Source organism: Camelus bactrianus, chromosome 4 (assembly GCF_048773025.1).
Source record: "Camelus bactrianus isolate YW-2024 breed Bactrian camel chromosome 4, ASM4877302v1, whole genome shotgun sequence".
NCBI lineage: Eukaryota > Metazoa > Chordata > Mammalia > Artiodactyla > Camelidae > Camelus > Camelus bactrianus.
The window spans coordinates 49,390,407-49,416,749 of NC_133542.1; the positions used below are offsets into that span (position 1 = coordinate 49,390,407).

General features: G+C 44.5%; 1 long non-coding RNA gene across 1 annotated transcript in view; it reads right to left on the reverse strand.

The window, feature by feature from the left end:
* Positions 1-1,756: 1,756 nt before the first annotated feature.
* Positions 1,757-26,343, reverse strand: part of LOC123616277 (uncharacterized) — a 469,197-nt gene continuing 444,610 nt past the window's right edge. Inside the window, exons 8-11 of the long non-coding RNA XR_012506459.1 lie at positions 24,621-25,672; positions 5,400-5,553; positions 4,422-4,494; positions 1,757-3,401 (exon numbers count right to left, since the gene is read on the reverse strand). This is a non-coding gene — a long non-coding RNA (uncharacterized LOC123616277). The remainder of the gene's footprint in view (positions 3,402-4,421; positions 4,495-5,399; positions 5,554-24,620; positions 25,673-26,343) is intronic.

Consider the following 26,343-nt stretch of genomic DNA (forward strand, 5'->3'; position numbering starts at 1 on the left):
AGTACCTCTTTTCATAGAGCACATGCTGCCTGAATGGGCAAAACAAACTCTTTTCAGACTTCCTTTTGTAGTAAGCTTGCTGCACTGAAACCTCCAATTGGCTTCAGGAGGCAGTAAAAACATGAAAGGTGCAAGTATGTCATGACTGTGCTGGCAAGGACCTCCTTACTGGGTGGGCCATTAATACTGGCATGGCTTTCCCCTTACATCCACACGATGGTGTAAAAGGTGGGAAGCCATGGTTCTGAGCTCCTCTACCTGGCACATGCCTCACTGTGGGAGAGCTGCTGGAGCCACCAGACTTGCCAACACCTCTATGAGACACATGCAGGGGTTTCAGGGGCCAGGAAACATGTGTAGTAGTGGGTGCACATCCTCTGCACCTCTTGTTGGTGGGTTTAGTAAGCCAAAATTAAAGCAATTTAGGTGAGCGGTCAGCTGTCATTCTCATCGGTCTCTGAACCAGGTGCAGGCTTGGTGGTCTGACCTTGCTCACTGCTCTCTTTTTCCCCTCCTCCTTTTCTTTTCCTTTTCTTCTTTCTCTTCTTCCCCTGACCCTCCTCCCCTTCTACTCTCTCATTACTCTCTTCTGTTCTATACAGCTGAAATATTCCTGGGCTATTGTTTTTACAAATAAAATAGAGTGTGCAAAGAAACACAATCCTCCAATAAAAGTTACTTAAAAGTAATTCTGATTTTCACTTATATTTTTCCAAGTTGTTATGGGTTGAATTGTGTGGTCCAAAATGTATATACTGAAGTCCTAATCTCTAATACCTCAGTATGTGGCCCTATTTGGAGATGGGGTCTTTACAGAGGTATTCAAGTTAAATTGAGACATGGTCCCTAATCTGATATGACCTGGATCCTTCTGAAAAACAGAAGTTTGGACGCAGATAGCCATACAGGGAGAACACCATGTGAACTTGAGGACATCCATCTATAAGCAAAGGAGCAAGGCCTGGAGCAGGCCCTTTACCTTACAGCCTTCAGAAGGAACCAAACCTGCCAGCACCTCGGCTTTGGACTTGTAGCCTCCAGAATTGTGAGGCGACACGTTTCTGTTGTTTTAGGTGGCCCCATTTGTGGCATTTGTTACGGCAGCCCTAGCAAACCAATACAAGAACGTGGTAAAGGGGAAGCCGCCTGGTAACACTCAGCAGCACACGCCCCTTTCCTGTCTTCCTCGTTCTTTGCATCTGCAGCAGCTATGGAACCTCTTGATCTCTAAATCCCCAAAACCCTTCCCCACCACTAGCCTGAATGACTCTCTATTTTTCTAACACCTCTCCTGGGGAGCAAGACATCAGCAAGCTCTGATTCATTGCTCTGGTATCTTAATCTTGAGAAAAGTGGTGCTCCAAATTGGAAATGTAAGCATTCTGGGTCACTTATACCCCAGTATAAATGAAAATGTGGCCTATTTCATGAACGAGGTGAGTACAATTTCTAGTTGGATTGTTTAGTCCAGAGACTTGTTCATCTCATGGTGGACTGGGAAAACCCCAGTGTTCTGAGTCAAGCCCAAGAAGATGACTTTGGCTGGTAGTAAACTCTTGGCAGGGAATTTGGTAGCAACCAGAGCTTGTTTAGCAGAGATTCATACCATAACCATAAAGCCTGGACCAGTGAAGATCTGGTAAAACTGGCTGGGATTTGAGGATATACACAGCAGCTTGGGACCCAGATTCAAGTTTTCACTTAAGTATACTATCCTTGCATTACTAGAATGAGTTCCACTCTATCACTGTGATGAAAAGAGTTAATGTGGCAGGCTGGACAATGCTATTTTTAGAAAGGTCTGTTTGCAAGGCTGGAGCTTGGCTGGTGGTCTTCAGACTTGGCACTTGAACTGTTCCCTAACTGATAAGGCTGACTGATGATGTGATTTCTCCTATAAATCAGCTTTCCTTCTGAGAATCTGGAATTTTGGTAGTTTCCAGGCAGAAAATGCCTGTGCAATCACTGCCAATAAAATCCTTGGGCACTAAGTCTTAAATGGGCTTCCTGGGCAGAAACACTGCACACACAGTTGCATTCTTCCCTGCTAGAGAAAGGATCGTGCTTGATGTGTCCCTCACAGGAGGGCAAGAGTATAGGAAGTCCGTATGGAGTTCTCCAGACCTCAACTGTGTATTTTTCCTCCAATGATCCTATTGTGTATCTTTTCACTGTAATAAACCTTAGCTGTGAACACAACTATACTGAGTCCTGTGAGTTATTCCAGAAAATCTGAACTGAACATGTGGGTGGTCTTGGGGATCCCTGAAATAGTCATGGTGTCTTATTTTTTAATGTGGTATTGGTTTGCTGATATTTTATATATTTTCTTTACTGATATTGTTCAGTTCAACTCCCATTTATCAAGCTTTTACTTCATGCACATTGTTCTAGGCATCAACACATAACAACTTCTTAAATCTTTTGAGGTACTCAGGACAGCTCATTTCACAGGTGAGAAAACTGAGGCCCCAGAGATAGAGTGACTCACCCAGTGTCATGGGGTTCCTAATGGCACAGCAGAGCTGGGAATCAGGGCTGTCTGTCTTCATGTTAGGGTGACCAACATTCCTGTTAGCCCTCAACTGAGGGTTTCCTGGAACATGGCACTCTGAGTACTAAAACCAGGATGGTCCTGGGAAAATCTGGACACTTGGTCACCCTGATTCAAGTCCACAGCTTTTCTATACTTTCTCTGACTGGATACTTGTATTTTCCTGAGGGAGAGCTTGTCACCATTAGGAGGTGGCCTATTTAGACCCAAAGAGCCAGACACCTGGTCTCTCAAGGAGACCAATTTCCAGAGACCTTTGCTTAGTGCCAAACACTCTGCACCTCCCAACCCACCTTGCTCTGTCTGTTCTTTCCTCTTCTCCACCAAGCGCCCCTGCCCCCAATCTCTGCCCACTACATTTTTCAGAATTACTGGTTTTAATTTCCTGCAGCATCCCCTTTGCAAAAACTTCTTTCCTGATTTAATTACTATTTCTCTTAATTCAATTTCATTCTCTTGATTGTCGTTAAACTCCTAAAGTTGTTTCTCCAAAGAATTTAACGGCGAGGCCCTGTGCTTAGAGATTAATTGTTGTCATTTTGTCTTCAAACACAGGTACTTTCTTACTTCTCTTCAATTATCTCTGGGAGAAAGGAAAGTGACCATCCTTCTTCCCAGGGTTCCTCTGAGAACAAACACCGCTGGGGGCTGCATTTTGAAAGAGAGACAGAGACAGAGACAGAGACAGAGAAAGCAAGAGAGAACTTTTTCTCCCACCTTCTACTGACTCTAATCTCAGTGCCTGGGAGTAGCCAGAGAACTCCAGGTGACTCAAGCGGGTTCACGACTCATGAACAGGTTGTGGGGCTCCAGGGGCAGCAGCTCAGGCATCAGAGATGATGGTTCTCTGCCAGGAGGGGTTTGAAACGGTGAGGAGAGGGGACAGAGGACAGCTCCAGCCTCAAGCATCCCATTCAGCTAAGATCTCTCAGAGGAATAAAGGCTGTGGCTCAAAGGGACAGAAGCACTGCTGGCCAGACTCCCCCTTTCCTGGAACGCCCCTCTTAGGAAAGCAAAGTTTCAGTGTTCTACCCTCTGTGTACCTTTCTCATGTTCTCAGTACAGCAGTTTGACCTTCCAGCCCAAAACTCCTGTTTTCCCCAGTTCCATCACCCCAGACTCCCCTCTGGCTTTGCGTGCAGACCCTTGAGAAAAGGTTGCCAGAGGAGAGGGGACGATTCCAGGTATGAGCCAGCGGCTGCATCCCCTGCCCCTGTGTTCATGAAGCACCCCTGAGAGGTAGGAAGCACAGGCTCTGGGGGCCTCAGACCAGGGCCTGAGACCCCGCCTGGCACTGAGGAGCCGTGCTCTTATTCCTCTGATGCCTGTGAGCCTCAGTTCACTCGTTTGCACATATTCAGATAGAGCATCACGTGAAAGGGTCACAGGGCTGACTTTTACTTTATGTCAGTTAAATGAAAAAACTCAAGAGAAGTATTCAGCACAGTGCCTGGCACGTAATAAGCCTTAAACAACAGGTAGTATTACTCACACTGAGTCGCGTTCGGTCCTATATGTCACAGAATCCCCAACTTATAGGACTTGAAAGAAAATCGAAGTCCTTTAGCCCTCTTGTCCCCCACTGCCCATTTGATTATGAAATCTTCTATCTGGTCCCTGACTCTGCTTGGATACCTCCTGGGATGAGGGGCTCACTGCTCTTGGGGAATTCCTGCCTTCTTTGGGGCACTCTATGGATGTCAACTGGGAGCTCTGTTTATCGGGGTGATGTGTTTAAACCACTTTACAGTTGCAGGAAAACAGGAAGCCGTTCTCTATTCAACTACAATAATGTAGGCTGCCAGAAAACAGGACGCAAATGATCATTTGAAGGATAATTCAGCAAATAATGCAATGACATACTCACAGGTGAAGGTTCCAGGCTCTAGCCTCTCCATTTACCCTGTTCCTGGGGGTCCAGTCCAGCTGAAGATAAGGTCCTGAGGATAAGGAAGAGCCCAGCTAGTTCAGGCATGTTTTATAGACAAAGCCTCAAAGATCCCAAAGGAACATTTTAAATCACCCTTTTCCTGGGTTCATGAGGACTCATAAATGATGCCATCCATCCCTGGTTACGTATGCTCATTAAACACCGGGATAAAGAGCTTAGAGCTCACAAGGGGCTCCAGCCCCATTACTCCTGGGCCGCTGGGCTGCATCTATGAGAAGGCCCTGGGTGTTTAATAAACTACCCCATTTGTCTAATAAAGTCCTCCCATGGCCCTGCTGATGTTACTAGCTTCATGTCATATATTCTTGTACTACTGGGACAAGACCAGAATGTTCTTAAAATTCCCATCATGCCTACTTAATTTTTATTTAAAGGAAATGATCTTCAAGGTTTAAAGTAGATTTCCTAATGTAAACGTACCTATGCACCTAGGTGTAAGGAGCTAGAAATGTGACTATCGTCTGTATCAAGACAGTAAGGGAAGGATTAAGGATGGGACAGTATAGGAACTGTACTGGGCATTCATGGCTCATCTAACTGGAGATCCATGCTATTCTCCTAAGAACTGTGATTTGTGAAATAATGATGGATTCTCATCATTAGGACATATATATTTGTATAAAGTTGAATTTATTCTTATTTAGCACTTAATAGATTTACTCTTACCTTAGATTCCTAGAAGGTTTGGATTGGGCCTTAGAACTTAATTTGACCAATGCTTTCTGTTACAGATGAAAAATTTGAGGCCCAGGGAGGTTAAAGGTTTTTCTCAAAATCACATTGGTAGTAAGTGCAAGGCTGGGATTCAAGCCTAGATTTAAAAATTCAAGTGGGATATTCTTCCTACCATAATAAGAACCCCTTAATATATGTATCTGGCTTTCATGTACGTACCTAAACAGGCGCATATCCATTCATTTGTGATAAGGGACCCTGGCTGTGACACTTGTCATGACTGGCCACTGGGGCACACATGGCCCATCTGATGCTTAGGTGACCGCTCCCTTGCCTCTCTTGCTGCTCCTCTTGAATTCCAGGTGTAGCTCTGCTATAATACGAAACAGACAAACTTTGAATTGGAACAGTGGATTTCAAACCCTCAGTTTTCTCATTTGTAAAATGGAGTCACTTCTTCTGTAACCTTCATGCTAACTGCATGACCTATCTTACGGGCTGCAAATGGTACCAGTTCAAAACTCGTGCCACATGTCGCAAGATAAGCTTCTTTAGCAGTCTCTCTGGCAGAAAAGGGAAGTGTTAACGCTTCCTCATCCTCTAGCTCTGAGATCCTGTTTATTTGGAATTAGCCTGGTTGAAGGATCAACTTGCTCTCTCACAGATGCCTCACATTCATGGATGAGGAACCATGGCCCTCTCCTTAACCTCCCCTCACATGCACACATGGCATCTACATACGTGCATATGTCTTCTTTACAGAAGACTTGAGGAAACAGAGGTTTGCATCACCATGTTGCTTGTTTCTCCTTTTTAGAATACCCTTCTGTAGGGTACATCTTAGAAATTTCCTGTCCCTCACTTCAAAGCACAGAATAACTTATCAATTCTCTTTCACTTAGGACTCTGTTTTGTTGCAACAGACACCTGTAAAACAATGCCTTAAATAAGGTTTACAATTTTTCTCTCATGTAAAAGAAGTCTAGAAGTATACATTCTAGGGCTGGTATGGTAGAGTTATAGTCTCATCAATGTCCTAACCTCCTCTTGTCTTTCCATTTTGCTATCCTTAGCATAAGCCTACTGTCCTCAAACAAGATTACCTTGTGCCTGCAAAGTGGCTGCTGCAGCACAAGTCATTACATCCACGTTTCAGATAGGGTAAGAGGGAAGGTCAATAAGGGGCCTACCAACTGAGGCAGTCCCCTTTTCAGGGAGCACTTCCAGAAGTCCTATACAACAAGTTATTCCTTCATTCAATTGGACAGAAGTTAGTCACATGACCATTTTTTCTCTGGAGGGGAGGCTGGGAAATCTAATTTTTCAGCCAACACATTGCCACCTCCAGTAGAATCAGGGACTTCTGTAAGTAAGAAGACAAGAATAAATTTGGGGTAGGCAACCAGAATGTCTGCCACAACCCCCAACTGAGCTCTGGACCTATCTTTGCATAGCCAACGACTCATTATTCTGTTAAAGTTCAGGGGCTATCACATGGCTGAGGCGAGAGAGCTAGAGTAAAAGAAATGGCTGATCTTTCATCTGCTGTCTTCACTGTCACTCTCTGAGAGTGGACAGGGCAGCAAAGAGATTTATTTGCTCGCAGAGGTGAAATTTACCACCCTCCTTAGAAGGGCAAAGCGGTTACAGTTGCCTTTTATTTTCCTATTGCTACACCCAAGGATTGTTGTGAGAATCAAAAGACAGAGATGAGAAAGCATGCTATAAACTATAAAATGCTATTCAGTGACAGAAATGACTGTTTATCATTATTATGAGTGTTGTCATGTCTTCTAAAGCTGCATGCTCAGCTGAAAAAAAGGATTTTCTGAAAGAAAGCAAGAGTGAGAGCCAAAGAGAAAAGGAGAGAAGGAATGAGGGAGGAGGGGACAGGAAAGGGGAGGGGTGAAGGGGATCTGGGAGAGAGGGAGGGGAGGCCTCTTTTCTATCAAAGATAGAACAAAATATATTGACATAACTGAATCCCCTGACTGACCCAAACACACACACAACTACCTGGGAGACAGCATCAAAGTTCTTTACTCAGGTTTCTCCCTCATTTATACGCAGTATATGTATATTGAAGACTATGTGAACCATATGAAAAGGCACAAGGAAGGTTTAAAAAAACCTGCTTTATTGAAGTATAATTGACATACAATAAACTGTCCATATTCCAACTGTATATAATCTGACATAAGAATACACCCATAAATCCATCACTGCTATCAACATATCCATAATGAACATATCCATCAGCCTCCCAAATTTCCTCCTGCCCCTCCCCACCACCCCCTCTCTGCCAGGAATCACTGATCTGCTTTCTGCCACTCTAGATTCCTTTGCATTTTCTCTAACTTTATACAAATGGAATATAAAATTTCATAGAAACATGTACAATGTATATATTCTTTTTTGCTTGGCTTCATTCACTCAGCACAATAATTTGGAAAAAAACCCCCACAACTTACAGAGAAGTATAATTAATGATATAGATCCACCAGGATTGAGAACAGTTAATTAGTCATGTTTGCCTCAGCTTTCCTCCTGTTTTTTTTAATGTGATCTATACAAAGAAAAAATTTGCATATTTCAATGCATAATTATAAAGCAAACCGCTGTGGGCGAGAAATGAATCTTACAAGCACCCTGTTATTTCCTGTGTCCCCTTCCTGACATCTACTTCTTCCCTCCCCATTCCAGGTCATCACTGTTCTCACTTTTGGGAGAATCATTTTCTTGCTTGTCTTTCTGGTTTTATGACCTATGTATCTGTCCCAATTTGGTAGAGTTGAGCCAATTTCCTGTTTGTGAATTTTATATGAATGAAATCATACTGTTTGTCTTCTTCTGTGACTTGTATTTTTCTTTTAACCATTATGTTTGAGAGATTAGCCATGTTGTGCCATGTGGCTGTGGTTTGTTCATTTTAATGGCTATAGGGTATTCGATTTTATGAATATACCGCAGTATGGCAAGGCCCACCCCTGAGAGAAACCTGTTCAATGTGATCAGCACTGTTCGGCCTGCACTGGTGCCCAAGCCTTGTAGCCATCAGACATTCATCACAGGATAGAGAGCTAAACACCCTCACCCCTGCTGCCAGTCCCCTGACCACCACCCAGTGTCCAGAGAAAATTAATCCCATAAATATTTACATATGCAAATCATAAATATTTACAGTATCTTCTGCCCTGACATAGTATTCTTTTTGAAGAAGCAAAGCACAAAGTAGCTTTTTTAAAAAAACCAAAAATCATGAACTTAATGTAAACTGCATTAGTTGGCTTAGGCAAATAAAAGAGGACCACAGACTGGGGGCAATGTATTTGTTTCTCATAGTTCTGGAGGCTGGAAGTCCAAGATCAAGGTGTGGGTAGGTCTGGTTTCCTCTGAAGCCTCTCTGGCTTGCAAAGGGCTGCCTTCTCCCTGTTTCCTTACATGGTCGTCCCTATGTCTTCTCACTGTCTTCCTGCTGTGCTTCTCTGCGTCCTAATTTCTTCTTTAAAGAACCAGATTGGAATAGGGCCCACCTTAATGGCCACATTTTACCTTAATCACCACTTTGAAGGCCCTATTTCCAAATATGTTCACGGTCTCGGGTACTGGGGGTTAGGACTTCAACATTTGAATTTTGAGGGAGGCACAATTCAGCCCTTAGCAGTGACGCTGATATTAATACAGCTAGATATATTCTCCACGGGAGAAAGGAAAACAAGGATGAGGTTCGCACTTTTTCCATGGCCTGCTCTTCCACTTTCACTCTTTATCTCAGGCCTTCAATCCACAGCATCCTGGCTCACTGCTCCTAAATGCCATTATTCACATGCTGCTTTAAAAGATGCTCTCACTATAAATTACATAAGAGGCACAAGAAATCAAAACCTGGTTCTATGTTTCTTCATGTATAAGAAACATTATAATTAGTGTCATTGAAGTCACTGCCTGCAGTCTGAGACTTTTTTAAAAAAGAGTTTAGTACATTATTCAAGTTTTAAAAATAATGATTTAGACCTTGGCCTGTCTCCAGCAGATGGACCATGCTGCCCCTCCCCAGCCCTTTCTTAATAAGTTCTTTATTCTGTGATACCCTACGTGTGTGTCAGCCCAGTGGTTTACAAACTCACATGGTGAGTAATTAGATCCTAATCACCACCCAGTGAAGTAGAGTCATCATTTGAATCCCTGTAGTAAACAGGAGATACCTGGAGCATAAAGAATGTGGGATTTTCAAGGTCACACAGCAAGAAAAGGCACAAGGCCAGTTTCCATTTCTCAGTCTAGGTAATATGAACTCCACATTAATATAACATTAAATAACATGATATTCCACTTTGCTTTCGTTCCCCAAAGTGGAGGTCCATCCACCAATTACATATTTCAACTGAGGTGCAGTGGTGCTAGTCACTGGGAGGGGGAGCACGTGAGAACACTGATGACTCAGCAGTCAATAAGAAAACTTTCTCAGAGAGGCAGAGATAGGGAAGCAGTGGTTTCTTTCTTCCCATAGCAGGGCATATGTTTTGTTTTTCAATCAGCATGCCTACCAGGTCCTTCTTACCGTTTGTCTTTCCTGCTTTCAATGCTTTCTTTTTCCTTTATACGCAAAACCCACACACGTTAAGTTTTTTCATTCCATCTATACTGTCATTCTACTACAAATAATGACCTTCCTCTCCCCTCCATTTATTTGTGTATTCATTTATTAATTTATATTACTACGGTCTCATGGATTTTTACGTTATTCAATGGGTTTTTGTTTTATTCCATGGGTTTCGATGACCAGACTATACTGGATTTGTTCAGTGGGAACCCCTTCATTCTGGCTCCTGCTTCCTTTTGACATGTTCTCATTATTCTTTGAGCATATCCCTACTTGGTACAAAAAGCTGTTCCACATTTTTCTTGTACTTTCCCTGCCCCTAGCCTTGAACTCACTGTATTTTGAGACTTGGTGAATGCCACCCAGCATTAAAAGTTGAAGTCTTGAGCCATTGTAGGAGCCAGAGGAGATGGTGATTTCCCCCCAAATTATGACCCTTCTTGGCTTTCACATGGAAGGATTAAGAGGTTGTGATTGCCCCCATGATGGCATATGCTTATAACTCACCCCAAGGATAAACAATTCTATTGTCTTAAGTTTCTTATGACATCCGTTTCATGGAAGGGAATTTCAAACTGAGCCTCAGCCGACACAATGTGGGAAACGGGAGATCAAATTTGTGGGGTAGGGTAACAGAGACCAATATGGAATGGACTGCCTCTGTTACTAACAATGACCCTGGTCCACACAGGCCTGTCCTCCCATGGAGCCTGCAGAGCCGAGTAGCTCTGGGAGGGCTCAGAGGACTGTGTCACTCTTAACTTCCAGGTCATGAAAGGTTAGCCTCTGTCCTGGGGACACCAGGGTGGGCAGGGTGTCCTTCCTAGGCTTACAGGTGCAGCCAGAGTCAACACAAAGAGAAGAAAGTTTTGATCACAGCTCCTTTTCTTTTCCATTAGAAGTAATTTCAATTAGGAAAGATTTCAAGTTTACAGAAAATTATAAACAAAAACATAAGCACAAACATATCCATCACTAGATGGAAGAAATGTTAACATTTACCTTAGATTCTTTCAGAAAGAAAATAAAACTACAGATAAAGTTGAAACCCAACTGCCCCACCCCTCGCCCCCACTTCCTCCCGCTCTCTCCAGAGGTAACTCTAAACTAAGCAAGCAGCTTCTCGGGGCTAGATATTACTATGCTTTTAAGTGTGTGAACACCAATATATAGTATTATCTTGCGTATTTAAAACACTTTCTAAGCAGTATTGTCACCCACGCTATGCAGCCGATGCCCCAGTTGCAGGAACTTTTTTTTAAAAAAACTGAACAGGCTAGCTGTGTTTTACCAATAAGACGCCACAAGGCCCAACAAAACCGGACTGAACCGGCTAGAACCAAGATTGCGGGGAAATAGGCTAAAGGTCACCGCTTTCCTTGCCTGGATTTATTTACCTCTGAGTTTCTGTACCAACCCCTGAGTGCTAAAGGACACTTACCCTTATTTACTTCTGTATTTGCTTCAAAAGTACCTGGTGTTAGGCAAAGACATTTCGCAGCTGTACTTTGAGAGATACACAGCCAGCCAGGTGGAACCAGCTCTGCCTACACAGGAAGGCACCTGGGCAGATGAAACCTGGAAGGCTCCCGGAGTTACCCTTGCTTCCGTTGACTAAGATCTCCGCCCAATGGCGGGATCTGGGCTCGCTAGGCACAATTCGTGCCACGCGCAAAGGAGCCTGGGAGCATGCGCAAGCGCGGGCTGCTTCCAGAAGTCTCCACCCCTTTCCCAGAGCCCTGTGACCTACCTGCCTCTTAACCCTTAGCCTTCCCTAACTCCCCCTCTTCGTGCGGAAGGTGCTTTCACAGCATGAGCTCACCCTTCTCTATTCTCTGGCCATTGAGTAAAAGCCTCTCTTCCTTGCGCGAAACTCAGTTTCCTTATTGGCAGCAGAACCTGAACAGGGAAGAATTCCCTGACTGTCATTGGTAGGGGGGCGACTTTGGTTCAGAAGGGGCACCAAGAGGGAGGGGGGTCTCGGGTCTAATTCGGTAACAGTACCATACTGCTTGTATTCTTTTTCAATTGGCTTCTGATTTTCATCTAACACGGATGAGATTTATCCATATTAATATCATAGACCTAGTTCATTCATTTTATCTGCTAGTGTTTTGTTGTATATTTCTATAATGAATGCTTTGTAAATTCTCTTGGATTTTCTTTGAAGATAATAAACTCATGCGGAATAGCGAGTTTTGTTTCTTTCTATCCCTAAACTTCTTCTATTTTTCGTTTAATGTTCAACAGGAGTTCAAGTGGGGATTATTTTCTTGTTCTTTTTCTGATTTAAAAGAGATTGCAAGGTTTGCATTTTTAGGTATGATATTTGTAGTAGATTTTTGGTAGTTACATTTTTATCAGGTTAAGGAACTTACCTCCTAGTACTAGTTTGCCCGAAGTGTTTTTCCCAATGCCCACTCATGACTCAGTTCATTGTTTCTGTGCCTCTATTATATGATCATATAATTTTCTCCATTTAAATTCCAAGTTTAGTTAATTACATGAATAGATTTCCTAGTGTTAAAGTATTGCATCTTTTTAAGGAAAAGATAAGCTACAGGGCCATCTTCTATTTGGTCATGATATATTTCTTTTTATACATTGCTTTATTAAGTTTGCTATCCAACTGTCTGCTGTCTATGCATCGATTTTAAAAATTCTTGTATTTGTGTACATGTTTGAGGTGGGGGGGGTGGGCTGTAAATCTTTCCCTCATAATATCCCTGTCTAGTTTATTACTTAGACCATATTAGCTTCATAAACTAAGTTGAAGAGTTTCATCTTTATTTACTGTCTGGAAGAATTTATATATAGTTGGAATTATCTGTTCTATGAAAGTTTAGATCCACCTGGAGAACCATCTGTGATCCACAATTTCTTTGTGGGAAAATTGAAAAACTATTAATTCAAGTTCTTATTTTGTTACAAAATGAATTGGGTTTTCTGTTTCTTCTCAACTTAGTAGTGGCAAATATGATGCTTTAGATAGGGCAGACGAACTATAGCCTGTGACCCAAATGTAGCCACTTTTTATTTTTTTAAATAAAGTTTTATTGGAACATAGCTATGCACATTCATTTATATATTGTCTATAGCTGCTTTCCTGCTACAACAGTAGAGCTGAGTCCTTGTGACAGAGACTGTATGGTCTGCAAAGCTTAAAATACTTACTATCTGACTCTTTATAGAAAAAGTTTGTCAGTTCCTAAGCTATTTGTTCCAAAATATTGATTGCCCCTCTTTGGGGGAAAGTTATACTTCCCCACACCACTCACTTTAGGGGTGGGTATGTGACTTGGTCTAGCTTATTAAGGAAATGACATACATACGCCACACAGAATCTTTAAGAGCCAGCATGTGATTTGCCATACTCTTTCTTTTTTTCTCAACCACAAGACTGACAATGTTCTATATACAGTTTGCTTCATTAGCCTGGGTTTGAGTGAAGATAGATTTGCAGTCGACCTTTGACAGCCATGTCATGTGAGTGAGAAATACATCTTTTGTTTGTTTGTTTTGGTTGTTGTTTCTTACAGGAAGGTAAATTGGTTACTCCATTTTGGCTGGAAGCAGAAGTCCCGCATTCTTATTTTTCGTTCCCTATATTTAAATGGTATGTTTAGGGAGGTTCTGTGGTGAGGGCAGAGGGGCCTGGGCAGCTTTCCCAGTTTCAGAGCTCAAGGGCTCCCTCTTCTGTTGTTACCACAGGGAACTCAAAATGTGTCCTCTCGATGTAGCTACTCAGTCTCAGAGCTCAGCTTTCTGCCTCCAGACTGTGATTCCTAGAGTTTTACAGGCCTTACCCTCCAAGGTGGGCAGAGTACAGGTCTTTAAAAATAGAGAGAACAATAGGTTGTATTGAAGGGGACAGCATTTGTGAAATGGCAGGGCTGAGGGAGATGCCAGGGCAGGTACCCAGGTGAGGTGGAGGCAGTGGTCGAGGTCAGGCAGCCAGGGCCAAACACAAGGTCATATGAGAGCCATGTTTAAGGACAAGTCCACTCATCCTCACGCTCCACGTCTGGGCAGGGGCAGGCACAGACTGTGGGTTTGCCAAAACAGAGAAGCAGGGGTATATAAGAAGAGGCCCGCATGTGTCTATGTAGGACGTTGAGCATTTGAGAAGAGCTCTGTGTCTGAAACACTTGGTGTCTGGCAGAGATGACTGACTGCCCCCTCAGGGTAAGTGTTTCCTTTGCAGGCCTCCCAGGGTGGTCACTAAGGAGAGGCTGGCTGCTCAGGGACTACATTCCCAGTCCCCTTTGTGGGTAGACATGTGGCTTAGAGGCAGGCCATGGAATGTGAGTGCCAGTGATGTGCGTCTCCCACACAGGCTAATCCATTTACCCTGTGGCTAGGTAGGGAAGAACTTGCCTTCATTCCTCTCCTTCCATTCACTTCCATTCACAGAATGCCAAACCCCCTAGAATGTTCTGCATACTCTTATGAGGAAGAAAATTTAAGAGGAAGAAACCAAGGGAACTAGAGAGAGGGAGAGAGAGAAAGGAGATCACAGAGGAAACAGTCAATGTTGCCAAAACTAGACTAGCATAGACCAGAAAGATTCAAGGGGAAAAGGAATGAACATTTTACCCTATCCCTGTGTGTATGTTTGTGTGTGTGTGTATGTATGTGCATAACTGATTGCTGAATTACTAAAACATGTCCAGTAATGTCCTGCCCTTCTTAACATTAGAGGCATGATAATGGAGTTATAGGTCTAACTCTAACACCTTCATTTTATAGATGGACAAGCTGAGACCCACATAGAGACACAGGGCTGCTCAAGGTCACAGTTTGTAAGTTGCAAAGTTGGGACTTCCCAAATTCACTTCATTCAGGCTTCACAGAGGCCCCCTCCCACTCCTCATGCCCAAATGCACATTCAAGCTGTGGAACTTGCCTCCCTGTGAGTTGGTGAAAACGACAGGGTGAGCCTGCAGGCAAACAGGCCCCCATCATCACTTGGCTGCCACCCAAATGGACTGCACGGTACAGGGAGAAGGATGTGGCAGAGAGGAGATTCTTGCACAGGGCGCCCACCAATGCCTCTGCTCCTGGATTCATTATTTTAGGGAAACCCCTCCTGCCTTCAGTTGATGGCCCCGTGAGGAAAATGGCCTGAGTCACTCACCGCAGCACTGGGTTGGTGACCACAGAGGGTGACCACAGGTCTAGGGGGCTGGGGCTGTCTGGAAAGCAGTTTCCCTTTTAATGTCTGTCTAGAAGCGGTCCCGTCCATCATCCCCAGGCTCCTCTCAGTCTGATTGCTCTAAGCCACGCTGCGACTGTGTCTTCCCTAGAGCCCACGGAGTGGCATGCAAATTCCCCAGCAGGGCAGCCCATCGTGCCTACCCTTGCCTCTGTGTGTCTTACATGTTGGGGGCACCTTCTCTACTTCCAGAAACCACCAGTTGTTTTTGTATGTCTGTGCTTTTGTATAAACTGTTTTTTTCTGTCTAGCTGTCTAGACTTTTCTCCCTCACCTGGACTGCTTGGAATACTCCCTCCTCATTCTTTTATTTTTAACAATTATTTATCTTTAAAAATTGGGTAAAATATATGTTGTGCAGCTGTCACCACGTCCATCTCCAGAACTCTTCATCTTTCAGAACTGAAACTCTGCATCACTTCAATAATAACTCCCCTTTTCCCTCCCCGCAGCCTAACAACCATCGTTCTACTTTCCATCTCTATAAATTTGACTACTCTAGGTACCTCATAGGGGTGGAATCATATAGTGTCTGTTCTTTTGTGACTGACATTTCACTTAGCATGTCTTCAAGATTCATCCATGCTGTGGCATGTGTCAGAATTTCCTCCCTTTTTATAGTTGAATAGTATTCCATTCCATGTATACATCACATTTTGTTTATCCATTCATCTGTTGACAGACACTTGGGTTGATTCCACCTTTTGGCTACTGAGACATAATTTGTGGCCTAACATATGGTCTGTCTTGGAGAATATCCTATATGCACTCAAGAAAAATATATATCTAGCTGTTGTTGGATAGAGTGTTCTGAGTTATGCCTGTTAGATCTAGTTGGTTTATTTGGCTGCATAAGTCCTCTAGTTCCTTACTTATCTTCTGTATGGTTATTCTATCCATTATTGAGAGTGGGATATTGAAGTTTCCAACTGTTATCATAGAATTGTCTATTTCTCCCTTTAATTCTGTCAGTTTTTTCATCATATATCTTGGTGGTCTGTTATTAGATGTGTAAATGTTCCTCCTCATTTTTAAGCCTCTATCCAAATGCTACCTCCTCTGAGGGCCTCAGCCCTACCTCCCCTGGCCCTGGACAGAGTACTCTCCTCTGTGCTCTCACCGTGACTTGGATACGCCTCTGTGCCCTACATTCTGCAATAGTGAGTAATCTGCATGTCTGTTTTCCCAGTTAGTTTGTCTTGGAGGACACAGGATTTTGTCTTATTTATGTTTGCATCTTCAGAATCTGGCACAGGAGGTGCCCAGTGAATGTTGAATGGACATTTGTCATTGAATGCAATTGTTGTGTCATCCATGTCCTTCCTGGGATAAAAATAATTATAGTCACAAATTCTCAACACATCACTGCTTTTTGTATCAATAACATAGAGCCGCCAAGGTCCTTGTCCTTCTCTCTTATTTGATCCTTACCGCAACCCTATGAGGGAGGTCAGGCAGGGGTTTACAGCTCCATTTTACAGAGAAGGAGACTGAGACTCAGAGACTCAGGATGAGTGTCTTGCTAGAGGTCAAGATGGTAAGATGCAGAGATGGGACTTAAGCCAAGGTTAGTCCAGCTCCTGATCAGGGCTCCTTTCTCTGTGTCCACTGCCCTGGATGGGATCACAGCCTCTGTGTGTGGGTGAATCTGAGACTGGCAGGTGTGGAGGCTCAGCCTCTTTTTCCCTGGGGAATTTGAGGTTTGCCTTTAGACGTATTAAGAGGAGTTCAGAGAAAAATCTCAGATATTCTTCACGAGATCATTTTCGAAATGATGCATGCTGACTGCTCACTGAAGCTCAGCTGGGAGTTGAGGCTTCAATCTGGGCTTCCCCGACTCCAGGTGTGATGTGCATGCGATTTGGTCTGAAGTACCCTGGGCAGTCTTGGGATAGTCAAGGAGCTTTTTCATGTTTTGAACTAAAATCTGCCCTGTGTGACCATCCTCCCTCTCTGTACTTTGGAGCCATGCTCTCTCTGTTCCTGACACCCTACCAGAGATGTTTCCATAAGTTTCTTTTTCCTCAGGCTGAATGGCTCCAGTGCCTTCAGGCTCCTTCACTGCTTTTCCAGGGGCCTCCCTCTCCGGGCCACCTCCTCCAGACGTGTTCCAGTTTGCCTATCGGCTGAGTCTGAGTGACAGGGAGGGCACACCCGTAACAGGGCATCACCGGGCTGGCAGGGAGAAAGAATGCAGAGGGCTCTAATTGCAGCTTCCTCAAATGGACAGGCAGCTGGCTGTCGGGCAGAGGGCAGGAAGAGGAGGAGGAGGTGGGAGAGGAGGAGAGGGAAACAGACCCCTGGCATGTGTGATGGAACAAAAATAGAGGGGCTGGGGTTACCATGGGCCAAGCTTCTTCCCAGCACGTGCTTGCAGGGTGGCTCTGGTTCAGGTAAACCCAGATGGTTGCAGGGTGAGACCCCTGTGGGGAGTGCTGGACATACCCAGGCTGTTTTCCTTCAGTGGTTAGAGAGGAGGTTTTGAATGGTATTTAGCAGAGAGTCCACATTGTGGTCCTTGAGACCTTGGTTACATGGAATTGTTTTGGCTCCCTTCCCTCCTGTTCTCAGGGTCCTCTAGAGATAGCTGGCTTTACTGTCCATTGACTGGCCTTGACAGTGAGGGGAAAGCAAGGACAAGGAGTGGCTAGAGAGGGTCCAGTGAGGGCTTCCTGGTTCATTTTCATGTAAATGATGATAATAATTACACTTAACTTATAAGGTTGCTAAACATATTTAAAAAAAGGCAACATATACATGTGCTTTGTGCAAGCCCGACCCTGTACATGGCAACTACGCTTAGTACTCACCCTGTGAGGGCACCTGGTAGCTCCTAGTGATGCTTTCCTGGAGACTCTTTGGGGGCCAGAGTGAGGTCTGTCACCTCCATTTTCTGAAAGCATTTGTGGGCTGACAACTGGACCAGACAGCAGGGCTGGATTTCAGTCCTGTCTCTAAGCTGCTGTGTGACCTAGGGCAAGCTCCTTCCCGTCTCTGGGCCTCCATTTTCCTTCCTGCACCAGGAAGGACTTGGGCTAGAAGATCTTCGAGGTCCTCCAGCCCACAAGATCAGGGGGATCTGGGCCAAGGTGTTACTTTTGGATGCTCTGGACTCTTTTCTTTGGAGAAAGGCACTTCCCTCCACTCTACCCTTTGCCGAGCTGGGCTGCTGGTTTCTTAGACAGGCCCCACAATGTTGGAGACCAGTCTGGAGCTGTGGGTTCTGAAGTCAAGACCTTTGCCCTTGCATGAGGGCAGGCGCTGGGACCAGGGCCTCCCTGCTGCAGGCCCTGAAGACACCCCCAGGAAAGGGGTGCTGCCTGGATTGCTTTCAGTGTACTTGCCCCACCTGCCCGGACAGCCCAACCCATGTCCTCAAGTCACAGGGCGAGTTCAGAATGTCCTGCTGTGACACATGGCCAGAGGGCAGTAAAACCCAAGCCCTCCTGGCAGGCAGGTGATCCTCACGGAGCTAGCCAGGCCTGACTCAGAGCCTTAGCCTGCCAGCCCCCGAACCAGCTGTTCCTCTGGCCACTACACAGAAATCATGCCGTGGGGGATGGCATCGGGCTGCAGGAAAGCGTGTCCCTGCCTCGGGGGCCAAGGAGAGGAATGCAATATCAGCCTGGCACCAACTGGCATGAGAGAACAGCTGACTCTTTGCAGGGAAAGCTGAGATGAAGTCCCAAGTTTATGACTGGCCGGCAGCCCCAGGATGGGGATTGCTGATAGTCTGACCCACTGCCAAGAAGAGAGCTGGACCAGACCCTCTGAGGCCAAGCTCCTAATTCCACCCTTCACCTGACTGTGTGTGACCTTCACTTGATTCCTGCCCCTTCTTGGGGCTTCAGCTTCCCCATCTGGGTTGAACATGAAAGTCTTAAGAGAATCAATTTTGTGATGTCTACTTAAAATTGAGGGACCCTGTTCCTCATCCTTTAGAGGAAATGTTACTATGAAGGGTGAGTGTCTGATATGTCACTATGTGCTGCATAGGACATTCTCCCTCTTCACCCAGCCTCCCCTTTCCTCACCATGTCCTAGTCTGAGCTGGTACCTATCCTCCCGTTTTTCTGGAAGGAAAATTACTTTCATTCTGGGTCATAGGGAGTGGCAATCTGGACACTGCAGCATCTAGTTGAAGATGTTTGGACTGACCAAGGAGGTCCTATTTCTAGTTCCAGTTTTCCCGGTGGCGTGTTGAGCAATTCTCTTCCCTGTCTGGGCCTCAGTTGCCTTCTTTGTAGTCGGAGGTGTCTGAGCCAGGTGATCTCAAAACTTCTTTCCAGTTTTGCCTCAGGGTCTCTAATTTCCCCTTGGATAGTTAACCTTTTTTTCCCCCCGTTTGTATCACAAATGGGATTAGAGGGACTGAGAAGCGAAACAACTTGGCCATAAACCAGCTCAGAAGGACAACAAAAACCCTCAGTTCTGATGTGGGGAGCAGTTGAGAAATGCTGTCTCACCCTTGCTGGTAAAAAGAGACAGGACGCTTACTGTTCATATCTCACCCACGGTGGAGGGTTTGCAAGAGTGATCACACACGCAAACACACACATCGGGGAGGGAGGAGGTGCTGGGTCAGCAGGGGTGTCTGGAGAATGTCCCTGAAGGAAAGTCAGGCAGAAAAGTATGCTTGGCACCAGGCCTTGCTGGGATTATCTTCATCGTAGAGTCATAATTTATTTTCCACAGACCTCGGGATCATATAAGGGGATTCCAGAAGCTTCATGTGAGCAGTAAGTACCCAGTATTCTGGGGCTGCCTGCCAGTAAGGCGACCTCTCTCAGCGTCTGCCACCACCACCTGCTGATTGTGAGCTGGCCGCTGCCTGGGCCCTCAGGGCACCCGAGTCACGTGAGAGACTTGTCAGGAAGCTGGTGTTCACCTCTCAGGCATTTGGATGGGAACCTTCACCATGGAGCTGTCAGCATGCCTGTGTCAAATGGGTTTACCTGCATGTGCCAGTAGAAGAGCGATCCTGTCACCTGGCTCTGTGGCTGACACAGCTACCCCAGCCGTATCACTCATCTGCGCTGCCCACAGCCTGGGCGCTCCTTTGAACAGCTGGGGCTTCAGACTGCTGCTGGGGGGAAGCTTAGGCTCCTCCTGCTGATGAGCTGGGCTTTGAAGAATGAGCAGGAGAAAAGGAGGAAGAGCTTTCTGGATGCAAAATTGCATAGGGAGAGTCATGGCCAGTTTGGGTAATACAAGTAAACCAGTTTGTCTAGACTAGATCAAAGGTTTCTATGCGCCTGCTCACAGACCTGTGATGATTCGTGAAGAATGGTCATCATTCAGAGCAATGGGGAAAGTAAAGCCCATAGAATGAATTGTGTAAAACTCATGTAGCTTGTGGAATTATTTTTTATTTTTAGAGGAATCCTTGCTGCTTTTTAATGTTAAAATGTATTCTTTTTATAAAATGATCGTAGTATTTATTACATGGTAGTTGGTTTTAAAAAGTGTACCTGTCTGATAATCCTATGTCAATCCTCTTTGATTTAAAAAATTGTCTGTATTGATCTATGGATTTCCAAATCTAGGAACTGGTGTACTCTCAGGGGACTTGGAGAGAGGGTGGTGGGAGGCAGGGGACGAAGTGGAACACCTTGGTCTGTAAGCAGCAGAGGACCATGTCTATTTCACCCACTGTGGAATTCTCAGCATCTAGCATGTGAGTCAGTTAAACATTTCCTGTAAAGGGCCTGGTAGTGAATATTTGAGGCTTTTTAGGCCACACTCCTTCTGTCACATCTACTTGACCCTGCCCTCTTAGCACAAAAGCCTCCAAAGACAATAGGTAAATGAGTGAGTGGGGCTGTGTTCCAATAAACCTTTATTGACAAAAACAGTCGGTAGGCCTGATTTGGCTTTTGGGTTTTAACTGGTTGACCCCAATCCAGCACAATGTCTAGTATCTAGCAGGTGTTCAGTAAGTATTTGTTGAATTGATGTAAATTGTTTCTAGAGGGCAAAGAGGAGACAATGGAAAGGTCTGAGGTAGGGTTCTGGAAGGACCACTGTGGTAGGCTGTGTAAGATGGACCAGGGAGTATGAGGTAGAGCCATTGTGCTGGGTAAGGAGTAGTTACAATATCCCAGGCCTGGACGTGGGAGGGCTCAGCCTTGAGCAGGGTAGGTGGGAAGGAGTGAAGATGTGGGAGTAGCTGAGCTGATATTTAAAGGGAGAAAAAAAATCCATGAATGGTTGTAATTTAAAGTCTCAATTCCTCAAACTCTGCTTTTTATGCCTCAAACCATGCTTCTAGAGCTCAGAGCTCTAGTCTATCTGAAAAAGTTTAGCTCTTCCAAACCAGAATCTTGGCTTTCAAGGCTCTTCTTGCTATGAATTTCAAAAGCCCACTTCAAAAGACAAGAATTTGATTCTTTGCTATCCCTTTACATTTCAGCTATTCCAGATTTGCTCTGAGGCAATAAGTCCTGAATGTCTTTGCCTCCTGATTTTGTTTTAGTGGGAGAAGGGCTGTGCATTAAAATAAAAATGAGAATGAAAATGTATGTTAATTTAACAAAATATTTCCCTGCTTTATTTGGTACTAATAAGAGGCAAGAAAGCCTTGGGAGGGTGCTGCTCTTGGTATGATGAGTCAGTTTGGACGTCTGTGGTGATGAGGGACGATCAGTGGGGATATCTGGTGGTACTCAGAACTGCCACCCACGTTCACCCAAGTGGCAAGTGAGCTGAGAGAGAAGAGGAGTTCTCTAACAGTGGGAAGAGCCAGAAAATCTGAAGTTTAACCTTTGAAAAATACTATCATTCATGGACAGAAGACAGGGTTGAAGGCAGTGGAGGGGCCCCAGAGATGCTCAGAGAATCAAGATTGGGTAATGCCACCGAAACCAAGGAAAGAGAAACTCTCCAGGGGAAGGGCTTGGTTAGAGCATCAATTCCTATGGTTTCACTCTTTGGTCACTCATTCCTTCACCAAACATTCAGCACTGCCTTCCCTGTGTCTGATTGTATTTCAAGACATAGGGATATAAACTCAGACCCAGCCCCTGTCCTTAGAAACACTTGACCTAGTGAGGGAAAGAGATGCAAATACAACTGCAGTTCATTTTAAGGCCTCCCGCAGAGGTCTGGCTGAAGTAGGATCCTTAGCTCTCCCTACACAGAGAGTAAGGCGAGATGGAATTTTGTTCCCACAAAGCTGCTCAAAGATGGAAGGAGGATATTTTGGAGGTACCAGTGTCCCTGTTATGCAGGATGTTCAAAAGTTGCTGGATGACTGGTGAGAATATTACAGAGGAGACAGAAATCTTATTTATGTCCTTTCTTCCAACCCTGAGTTAGGAAACAAATCTGATTCTGCTGCTCTTCCCTGTTTCTTTAGGTAGACTCTCAGGCAATCATGGCTATGAATTCTGCTTGAGGGATGTGTTGCAAGGAGTAGAAAAGCAAGAATAGCACCAGGTTCCAGGAGGGACACTGAGGCGGCAGGCAGAGCCATATGTTTTAGTCCCAGCTCTGTTACTGACTGACTGTGAGACCCTGGGTGAATCCTTCCCTTGTCTGGGCCTTAATGTCCCCTTTTGTACCATGGAGGGGATGTTGGACTAGTTGGTCTCCATGGTCTAGCCCACTGATTCTCATGCTGACTCTGGAAAGGACCGGTTGGTTTGTTTGTTATAGCCTTATTAACATACAGTTCACATACCACATAATTCACCCACTTAAAGGGTACAATTCAGTGGTTTTTAGAATATTCATGGAGCTGTGGAACCATCACCGTAACCAATTTTAGAACATTTTTATCATCCTCAAAAGAAACCCCATACCCTACAGCCATCAATTCCTAACCCCCCCCCCCGGCCCTTGGCAATCACCAGTATTTCTATCTCTATGGATTTGCCTATACTGGGCTTATAATGTAAATGGAATCATATGATACGTGTTTTCTTGTGCCCGGCTCTTTTCATTTAGCACATTTCCAAGACTCATCCATGCTGTAGCATGTGTCACTATTTCATTCATTTTTATTGCTGAATGCTGAATAACATTCCATTGTATGGATATACTACATATTATTTGGATTGTTCCCATCTTTCGGCCATTGTGAGCAATATGACCATGCGCATTAGTGAACAGGTTTTTTATGTGGAGGCATGTTTTCAGTTCTCTTGGGTACATATCCGGGAGTGGAACTGCTGCATGATGACTTCTCTGATCTTATAACCTGCACCATCCCTTACACTCCCTAAGCTCCACCCACGATGAGGCTTTATTCACTCCCCAAGCCCATGCTTTTAGGCACCCCCACACTTTTGCCCATACTGCTGTTTCTCCTGAGAAGCTCTTCCTTCCCATCATTTTGGGTTCAGATCCTACACTTTATTGAAGGCCCAGCTCAAACATCACTTCCTTTGCTGCCTCTTGTGAGAGTCATGTGACCCCACGAGCCTGTCTGATAACACTAGGCCATTCCACTGTGGATTGAAGTTATTCTGTGCCCCATCTTATTATCTTCCTAGACTACACCCCTCCTAGCTTCATCTAGACTCTGGTTTTTGGATTCACTTTTACACTGCAAGTGCTTGCACATAGCAGACCTTGCATAAATGTTTGAATAGTGAGCTTTTGATGTGTTGTGTTATTTAATGATTTTAAGACGATACCTCCACACTCCATATGGCTATCAGGACTGTGAGAGCCCTTCCCATTTTCTCAGAATGAAGACACAGTCCCCAGGCAGCACTTGGGGAATAAGGCTGAGCTGCCTTCTGTTCCTCTGGCCCGTTCCCCTCGTCTCCAGGCTGACACGGGCATCTCAGCCTCTTCCTCACATTTCCAGCTACAATCTAATGAATTACTCTAAAAAACAAGGTTATGCATTTTGGATCCTGACTTCTTTGAGCATTGCTCATGACTTTGAAATTTATAAACATAGACAGCTGTCTTCCCAGATGACCTACCAAATCATATTCCCCTAGAAAACAGAGCTCAATTAGACATTTAAGGCATCAGATAGTGAAATGGACTAGATGACTTCCTGCCCTCTGCAAGGTGGGGCATGGCCCTGACCAATGGTCATCTGGTCTCAGACTGAACATTTCCAAGAACAAGTAAATACCTTCCGCCCAGGGCCTCTTGAAAGGTAGGAACGTTCTTTACAATAAACTAAAATCTGCCTTCCTGCAGCTCTCAACCATTGTACCTGGCTTTGCCCCCTGGGGTCCCTCAGATGATCTCCACTCCTTCTGTTCCAGCACAATCTTTCCAGATTTGAAAACAGGACTGTGGCTTCTGTGTTTTTTCTTATCCAGACAGAAAAGCCCCAGTTCCTTCAGTAAGTTCTCAGTACTTAATAAGAATCAGTAAAAATAATAACTAATAAACAATCAATTAATAATAATAAATGTTTCCAAGGAAGAAAAAATCATAATATTACAACAAAGAGTGACAATATTTAAGTTGTAGGCTTAACTATCTGATTTCTGAGCATTGAGCACATACTGAGTATCATGCCAAGTACTTAACACAGATTAACTTTTTCTGGTCTCACAACAAGCATATGAGGTAAGGGCTATCTATGATGATTTCCATCTGACAGATAAGGAAACTGAGACTTTAAAATAATAAGTAACTTGACAAAACTCACCTAGCTGTGGGTGGAGGTGGATTCTGAATGCAAGCAGGTCTTCTTGAGATCAAGGTTTAACTTCCATGTGCCCAGCCTTTCCCACTGGGCCCTGACAGGTGACCATGACCTTGTCCAGAGAGTTGGTGGCAGGCCTTGTTCTCCCATAGTCTGAAGATGTGGTTTCCAGTGTGGACTCTCCTAACTTGGGGTGTGAATCTGCATGAGGTCCCCTCCTTGCCTGAATCTCCGTAATTTCATCCATAAAACAAAGAATGAGCTGGTCTGTAAAGTTGCCATTGGTTTGCCTTTTGAATGTTTCAAACTTCCCTGAATGCACTAAACTCTTTCACATCTCTGGGCCTTTCACCCTCTGGTCGCATTGCCTGGAAGTTTCTTTTATCTTCTATCACTTGACAAATAATCCCTCATCTTTTGAGAGCTGGTTTGAATATTGCTTCCTCTGTGTAGCATTCCCTGAACCCCCGAGAAGGTTAGGTTCTTTACCCCCTGTTCTCTAAACACTTGCATACATCTCTGCTCAAAAACATGCCATGGTCTCCCCAGATGGACGGTGGCCTTCTCAAGGGCAGAGTCTTGTTTGTTCATCACGGCAACCCCAGCACTTAGCACCATGTGGGTACTTGTCTTTTGAAGGACTCCAGAATATCCGAGTGGTTCTGGTGCCATTTCACCATCACATCTGCTAGATGGCGCTGCAGCCCACGCGCGTGTCACCCCAAGGTCTGCAAAACCGCAGGTCCTTCCAGCGGGGGCGGTAGCCTCAGGCTAAGCTGAGAGGGAGATCACTTGGCCAGAAGCCCGGGAAAAGTACAAATTTCTGTTTTCTCTTCATCTGTTCAGATTCAAATGCTGCTAGGATTGAGCCCTTTATATTTTCCATTCCTGGAGGTCTAGGAAGGCAGAGGCAGCTTCCTTCTTCCCTCCTCTGCTACCTCATAGCAGGAGAATTTAGACCATTCCTTTCCTCTGCATTTAGACTGTTCCAGGTTTATTGTCTGATGAGTGTGTGATCTGCTGGGTTTTGCCACGTGTCATTTGCACTGACTCCTCTGAAAAAAGGAAAGATACAGTTCAATACCTCATGGTAATACTCCTGACCCAAATGAACTTCCATTTCTGACCCTTTACTTGAATCCCATATTTTAATTTTTCTGTTTTCCTCTATCTTCTTTCCATTCTTTTCAGTGTCTCAGCACAGCCTGTACTCTGCCCTTCAACAGAGGAGAGGGATGGCAGTATGGTAGTGGTTAAGGGCAGTGAAGCTGGGCTGTCTGGGTCTGAATTTTGCCTTTGCTACTTTGTTGTATGACCTTGGGCAAATTACTTGACCTCTTGGTGACTCAGTTTCCTCATCTGTAAAATGGGGGTAATGATAGTACCTACCCCAGAGAATTGTTGTGAGGATCAAACAAGTTCTTAGTGCTTTACTTTAGAAGGGGCTGATAAACACTAAGTGCTACTAAGTGCTTATTATAGAACTAACAACTGGAAATTTGTTCATTACATGTTAAATGTACCTCTACGTTAGGTACATGACAGCAGTTGGGTTTGTCTTGTTTACTGTCCCATCTTTAGCCCCTAGAAGAATGCCTGGAATATGAGAGAGGCTTAATTAAAATTTTGAAAGAAACAAAGTCTGTTCTGTTTTTCCTTTATGATAAAAATGAACTAAAATTATGATTTATAATTGCGTACACATTAAACTTGGTTAGAATTTAAA